The 7,873-nt window shown below is 41.6% G+C and overlaps 1 long non-coding RNA gene across 1 annotated transcript; it reads left to right on the top strand.

The window, feature by feature from the left end:
- The first annotated feature begins 741 nt into the window (after positions 1 to 741).
- Positions 742 to 1,198, top strand: LOC120571102. Its single transcript, XR_005641192.1, has 2 exons — positions 742 to 789; positions 908 to 1,198. It is a non-coding gene; the product is annotated as an uncharacterized LOC120571102 (long non-coding RNA).
- The last annotated feature ends 6,675 nt before the right edge of the window (positions 1,199 to 7,873 follow it).

The following is a 7,873-nucleotide window of genomic DNA, read 5'->3' as shown; positions in this document are numbered from 1 at the left end:
AATGAGCACCAAGGTGCTGCATTAACTTTTGTTTTGTCCTTGGGGTCACCGGGACCCGAAGGACCACACAAAGGTTAAGTGACATGCGAGAAGAACGGAGCGGTTGGGTTCAGGAAAAGGTCGTGGGTGGGCTTATGGTTCCGTGCCATACGCGGGACATGCTTAAAAAAATAAAACGACACAACTGACAAACGCACGCCACACGTGGGACACGAACTCTGCTCCCTTGGGTGAAAGTCCTGTGTTTTACCACCCATCCACCACACCAACCAACCTCCTCGCGCGGAACTCCAGCCTTACATACTGCTCACTACCGCGCTACGTCATCTTCTCGTTGACTTTACATTGGTATGGTTTTCCGTACCACCACCACGGAATGAGCTGTTTCCAGTCCGTGCCCATTTTATGGAGTTCAGTGAGACCAGGCTGGTACGTTAATAGATACCAATCTCTTTTATTTATTTATTTATTTTTTTTAATACAGACTAACCTCTCCTCATAACGAGGCTGTGACCTATATTTGCTCAGAGCTACGTCTGCAACATGACGCTGATAATGACGCCATTGTGTGTAAGTATTTTTTACTTTTTCATCTTTCCTTGTTTAATTTCACTGTGACTTATGTTTTTTATTTATTTTTTTATTCATACCGCTCTCGTTTAATTGTTTTCCAGCTGCCTGTAAACTACGAGACAGCACGCAGGAGCTTCAGCTAGAAACAACCAGATGTGGCATCGCGGGCAGAAGCTGTGAAGAGTTCAGCTCGGAGTCGGTCGAGAAGAAAAGAGGGTAAGACTAGATCCATTTTTGGTCAATGTGAATATTTTTCAGGTACATTCATAGGTGTGTTGTGTCCATAAGCAGTATATCACGCAGTACTGATTGTCTTTATTGATTGATTTTACAGCTGCTGGGAGCGAGACAGAGTGTGCTGCCTGCGGGTGAGGTGGACATTTGGAAGTGTGCCACCATAGAAATACAGAACAACGCCCCACAGACGTCTACTAACTGGACCGAATTCAGACCGAATGCTGCCGGTTACCTCCAGCTCCGAGGCGGCCGCGGGTTAGATGTGGACGGTGCTGCTTCTCGTGAGCGAGGGATATTTGTTGTGTGTGCTGTGTGTCTCCGATGCTTTGTACATAGTTTTCTGATTGCGATTGTGTTTTGTGTCAATAAAGCTCTATCTTTGAATAAACAGCACGTTCCTGGCAAATCATTTTCCTTAGGATAACAATGACATGAATAGCATTTTTATATATATATATACACACACACACACACACACACACACACACACACACACACACACACACACACACACACACACACACACACACACACAATGGCCCAGGGTGACCAATAGCCTCACCCATGACAGACCTGCCAACCAATCACGAGAGATTTTCTTGTTTAAAAGCAATGGTTTCATCCAATCCTGAGTGAGGAAATTCCAGCCAGGCCATACGTTCTCTGGCCGAGGCTGGCCGGTGCGCTATTCATATTCTAATTAGATCCGTTAACACCTCTGCGGGGGCTCTCCACATACGTCATGGTTCGTTTCCGACAATATGTGGCACATGTGAACGTGACATTTCACAGCCTGTAAATTGTCTAACTGCCGAAAATTAGGGGGATTTCCGGGTGTTTCGAGGCATTTACGGGGACGGGAATCCCACTTTTCATGCAGTGTAAACAGTTGAAATAGTTAGCTCCAAGTACTGACTAAACAGTTGTCTGTATTTGATTCTGTTTCCTGCAGATGTTGAGCAGCTGTTGGTGGTTAAAGAAGAGGTTCCCCCTGAGCAGCAGGAGTGTAGCTCCAGTGTGGACCAGCAGGATCCAGAGCCCCCCCCACACATTAAAGAGGAACAGGAGGATCTGTGGAGCAGTCAGGAGGGAGAGCAGCTTCAAGGGCTGGAGGAGGCTGATATCACCAAGTTCCCATTCACTCCTGTCCCTGTGAAGAGTGAAGATGATGAAGAGGAAGCTCAGTCCTCACAGCTTTATCATCATCACATGGAAACAGAAGCTGATGGAGAGGACTGTGGAGGACCAGAACCAGCCAGGAACTCTGATCCACTTTTACAACCAGAGACTGAAGACCAGACTGGAGACTTTTCTGAGACTGAGACTGATAACAGTGCTGATTGGAAGGAGACCAGAGAACCTCAGTCAGCTTTAAACTCTCTGAAACATGATTCAGGACATAAGAAACGATTCAGCTGCTCGGAGTGTGGGAAAAGATTTGGCTTCAAGTATGGTCTGAAGAGACACATGATGACTCACACAGGAGAAACACATTTTAACTGCTCTGAGTGTGGGAAAATATTTAGCCAAAAGGCAGAGCTGAAGAGACACATGATGACTCACACAGGAGGAAAACAGTTTAGCTGCTGTGATTGTGTGAAAATATTTGGCTTCAAGACAGATCTGGAGAGACACATGAGAACTCACACAGGGGAGAAACCTTTCAGCTGCTCTGAGTGTGATAAAGCTTTCGCTGAACGTAGCACCCTGAAGACACACATGAGAACTCACACAGGAGAAAAACCTTTCAGCTGCTCAATTTGTAAGAAATCTTTTACAGAGAGAGGAAGCTTACGGAAACACATGGTAGTCCACACAGGAGAGAAAAGATTCAGCTGCTCAATTTGTAAGAAATCTTTTACTCAGAGAGGAAGTTTACGGTCACACATGGTAGTCCACACAGGAGAGAAACCTTTCAGCTGCTCAATTTGTAATAAATCTTTTACACAGAGAGGATATTTACGGTCACACATGGCTGTAGTCCACACAGGAGAGAAAAGATTCAGCTGCAGTGTTTGTAACAGAAGATTTGCCTGGCGTTCTCATGTCAAAAGACATAAATGTGTTGGTCCGATGGAAACGGAAGCTGATGGAGAGGACTGTCAGTTTTTCCCACAGAATTAGATTCCATTTGTGGTGGTAGCTGACCCGGGGTGGGGGTCAGAAAGAGGTGCAGACCTCTTATAATAATTGTACTGCAAATATTTTTATACCATTCAAATTAGGGAAGGGGGCTTTCGCATCTGAAAACAAAGTCCAGTTCATTAGATTAGTATGAACAGGGCATAACTGTATACTTTTCCCAAGGAGCACGTTTTGCTCTTCAGTTGAAAAATGTAGGAGTGACTCACATAAGGTAACTGCTATTACTGTTGTAGCTAATTTGTACAATAATACAATAGTGTTATGAATACAAAACATTATGAAGTGTAATATTTTCTATTTTGAAATATTGATGAATAAATTGTCCGTGATGTAGAGTAACAGACCGCCCCTACAGTTCGGCATGCATGCACTCACAACTTTGACTTTCATGCGTAGGCTATTCCCAAATGGCTCACATCTGTGATGGTTATAGACATTTCTGTTGCCTGTTATTTTGTATGTTTCCTGTTTTGTATATTTCTGTTTCCTGTTTTATTTTGATAGTGTGGTTTTCTGTCTTGTCTAGTCTAGTTTTACTTCCTGTGTTTTCCCGCCTTTGTTTATTACCCTGTCTCTCTTAATGTGTTTCACCTGCTGTGTCACCTGCCCCTTGTTACCTCATTACCCAGTGTATTTAGTCCTTGTGCTTCCCTTGTCTCTGGTCAGATCCTTTTGCGTCCTTGTGCCTTTACCCAGTCAGTTTGTGTCCTTGCCCTGCTAGTCTTTGTCAGTTTGTATGTGCCTGTGTCAGCTCCCGTCAGTTTGAGCGTTTTCAGTTTTTTGTACTTCTTGGTTTTTTGGATTTCTTTGGATGTTTCTGGAAGTGTTTTTTTGCCTGCTGCAACGTACAGGACTCCCTTGGTTTGTTTTTTTGTCCTTCAATAAATCTTCGTGTTCAACCCCTCTCCTGCCTGCCTCTGCCTGCATTTGGGTCCTTTATTCCCCACACCATAACAACATCACAGTCTCTGCTACGCAAAGACTTCAAAAGAGTCATACATGCATTAATTACGTCCCGTTTAGACTACTGTAACTCTTTGTATGTTGGATTGGATCAGTCATCCCTTCGTCGGTTACACTTAGTCCAGAACACAGCAGCTCAGCTTTTAACCGGGACCAAAAACATTACACCGGTTTTGGCCACGCTCCACTGGTTTCCTTTTTGTTTCAGGATTGAATTTAAAATTGTATTAATTGTTTTCAAGATCTTAAATGGGTTGTCGCCTTCTTATTTATCAGAGCTTTTACATGTCCACACACTTGTCAAAGCACTGAAGTCTTCCAATCAGATGCTCCTCGATGTGCCCAGGTCCAGGTTAAAAGTCAAAGGTGAGCGAGCCTTTTCATTGGCTGCTCCAAACCTCTGGAATAGTTTACCTATTAATATAAGAACATCCCGGACCGCTGAAACATTCAAGTCCTTGCTTAACACCCACTACTATGCATTGGCTTTCAATTCAAGTTGAGCTTTGATATCTTTACCTTTTTCTACTGTTAGTTATTTTGTATTGTATATTGTGTATTGTTTGTGTATATTATCTCTTTGGTTTTTGGAGCTTGTTAAGCATTTTGGTCAACTATGGTTGTTTTTAAATGCGCTATATAAATAAAATTGAACTGAACTGAACTGACTCTGCAAACACTGGCTGCTGAAAATCAGACGTTTTGGTGCATCGTGATATTCCTCTGGCGCTGGCTAAAACCTCTTTAAGGGGTGCCAAAACTTTAAATTCTCTGAAACATGATTCAAGATGTAAGAAAACATTCAGCTGCTAAAAGTACTGTCTGAACAGTTGAAATATTTAGCGGAACAATGATCCACATTTTATAGACCAAACTATTAAGATTGTTGGATACGTGTAATCATTATTGATTTGAATATTGTTTCAGGACCATCAGACCTGCAGCAAGAATCATTTTTATTGTTCAATATATTCTTCTATTGTTCTGTTTCTTATTGAAGTGCTCATATTATGCTTTTTGGTTTCCCCCCTTTCCTTTAATGTGTTATATATCTTTTTCTGGACATTATATGTTTACAAAGTGAAAACGGCCAAAGTCCCCCCCAAAGGGACTTACCATCTCCAACAAAAAACACTGTTCACCAACTGCTCCAAACAGCTCTATTGTAGTCCAGCCTTTACTTCAGAGACAGACGTGGTCACTTTGGAACACACGTTATAATGCTCGCCTAGCTGCTAGCATGGCACGCCCTCATACTCTGCTTCTGACTGGCTAGTAGTCCTGACCTAGGTACTGAGCATGTGCGACTCCCAACAAAGATGGAACAGAAGTGAGAGGTCTCACTCTGTAGCTAAAACAGAGAGCTCAACACACAGGGTGAAAAGAGGACCTGCAGCAATGTGCAGTACAATAAAAATATGGTGTTTTCTGAAAATTACACCATGTAAACCTATTCTGACATAACCTCTAAATACAATGATGAACCTGAAAAGACACACATATGTACACACACAGACACACACACGCCGTCAGAGTGTAAATGTGTGTGAATGTTTTTCTGATGAGCAGGTGGCACCTTGTACAGGAGCCTCGCAGCGTACAAATGTGTGTGAATGGTGGATGGTTCCTGTACTATGTAAAAGTGCTTTGAGTAGTCGTTAAGACTAGAAAAGCGCTTTATAAATACAGTCCATACATTACTCACACACACAGACACACACACACTTACGTACACACACATATGCACATAAACTTTCATGTAACTTGAATCCAGTTATTCGGCTGCATTAAAGAAACTGAAAATAGAAAATGGATTTTTGGAGCTGTAAAAAAACGAATTGTTTGTCGGATGGTCAAAATTCAGACGGTCCCTGAATGTGCCTCGTTGTAATTGGCCATAAAAAATGAATTAAAAAAATGAATTAAAATCGCTGTTTTATTAGTTTGTAAAGCCAGTATGGCAGCTGATTGCAAATATAATATTTAAATGTATACAGTGTAAACATAAACATTACAACATAAACATTGTATGTGACGTATTTCTCAGGACTTTTGCATTGTAGCCCAGAGACTTTCTAATGGGGAGACACAGCATCCATAGAAATGCATGGGGTTAGTTTGTAAAGCCAGTATGGCAGCTGTGCAGCCTACACATATTCCCTCTCTTCCTGTATGCTTCCCTATTCACTTCAATAGGAAAATAGCTTGCCGATAACTGCCCAAAGTACGCGGTAAGGTGGCCGCGTGACTTGCCTAAAATGACTGATTGTACTGGCTATCATGTATGTACTGTAGTATGTACTGTACACTAAAACTAATTGAAAGAACTGGTATGTCTTATTTGTAACAACAACGCAAGCAGGTTAACACGATGACACAAAACATACAATGCGGCCAAACGCCTACAGTCGTGCACAACAGCAAACAAAGCGCAATATATACGCAATCCATTTTAAAGCGTAACTCCTGCCACAACGCAACCTAGGATCTTTTTGTGAATGTACCAGAGTCAAACTTCGTTTAAAAGCATAATTAGGCGGAAACGCGCCACTTTTAAGATTGATCGCATTGTCGTTTTCTGGTCAAACGGCCTTTTGAATGGGAGAACTAGAGGCTACTTTTATCGCATCAAAATCACTAAATGTAAAACACTAAGAAGGCTCGACACATCATGAAACTTTACACAAGTCTCACCAGGAGGATTTACAATGAACTCCAGCATTGAGAACATTGTTTGTGCACAAAGAGTTTACTAAAAATAAATTTTTTTTGAACAAGTCGCTGCTTGACTGGCAAGATGGCGACGAGGGGAAAAACAAATGCTGAAGTGAGTTGTTGAACCTTTTTTGGTCAACCTGATTAAAACCGGAATATAACAAAGCACTACGAGGGAAAGGGCTTACGGTTAGACCCCAAACCGTTGCACTACAACCATAACATCATGAAACTGTAACGTATTTCACTTACTTTTTCGTGAGATGGTTTAGGCCGAAAAATAAAATCTTCTTTCTTTGTCCGTTGGTGTATCGTATCAAACGCAAACGGAAGTCCGGAGGACAGGACTTGAATCGGTCACCTGAGAGCAGAGCACGGTCTGCCCCTACACGGGCGGGTAACGGTTGGATTTAAACACTGATTGAGCCACTTGTTAGAAGTGAAATGGAAGAAGTGAATTGTCTTAGTTGTGAAAATCGATAGATTCTTGTTTTAAGTATTTTCACCTAATACAGTTAAAAAAAACAAAATCAAGCACAAAAGTACAGTTTTTAGCAAAATTGATTTCAGCCTAAAAGTAAATATATTATCTTGCTATGTTGTTTATCTTACTTAGATTTTATAAGACCAATCATTTTTGAGTGAATCTAAATCAAGTGACTGCAAACCTTTTATATGCTACTTCAAAAACGTAAATGGAGCTGGTTTAAATAAACATTTCAAAACCGCACTCAGAACAACCAAAAACAACCAAAAACTACCAAACGGGAACGTTGTGTGGAGGTAACAGTGCAACCACAGGAGAACGTTTCAGTTGGTTGGTTCCCCTAACGTTTAGGGAACGTTATAACCATGAGGGAACGTTCCCTAAACGTTAGTTTTTGGTTTGGTTCGAACTAACCTTTAGAGAATCAAAAACTAACGTTCCCCAACGTTCCCTAAACGTTCTGTGTTAGTGGGGTAGGGAAACTAAGTACCATAATATTTATACGTTTTCTTAGAGCTGTGAAAATGCAATAAGATATTTGTCTTTCTTCAAAAGTGTATTTTAATCATTTATCTTGCTGTGTGTTTTCCTAAAGAAGCCTAAAACACTTCCGGACTTTTATTGTGAAGCTCAGCAACTAATCTGCACCGGAAGCTGTAGTCTTCATTGCGGCTAGCTTCCAAGGGGGTAAGCTTCGCTTCAGAACTCAAGCCATCATGGCGCCATTTTGTTGCTAACTGGCCATCACCTCCT

The sequence above is a fragment of the Perca fluviatilis genome, chromosome 13 (genome assembly GCF_010015445.1).
Source record: "Perca fluviatilis chromosome 13, GENO_Pfluv_1.0, whole genome shotgun sequence".
In the NCBI taxonomy this organism is placed as follows: Eukaryota; Metazoa; Chordata; class Actinopteri; order Perciformes; family Percidae; genus Perca; species Perca fluviatilis.
This window is presented reverse-complemented; position numbering and strand designations above follow the sequence as displayed.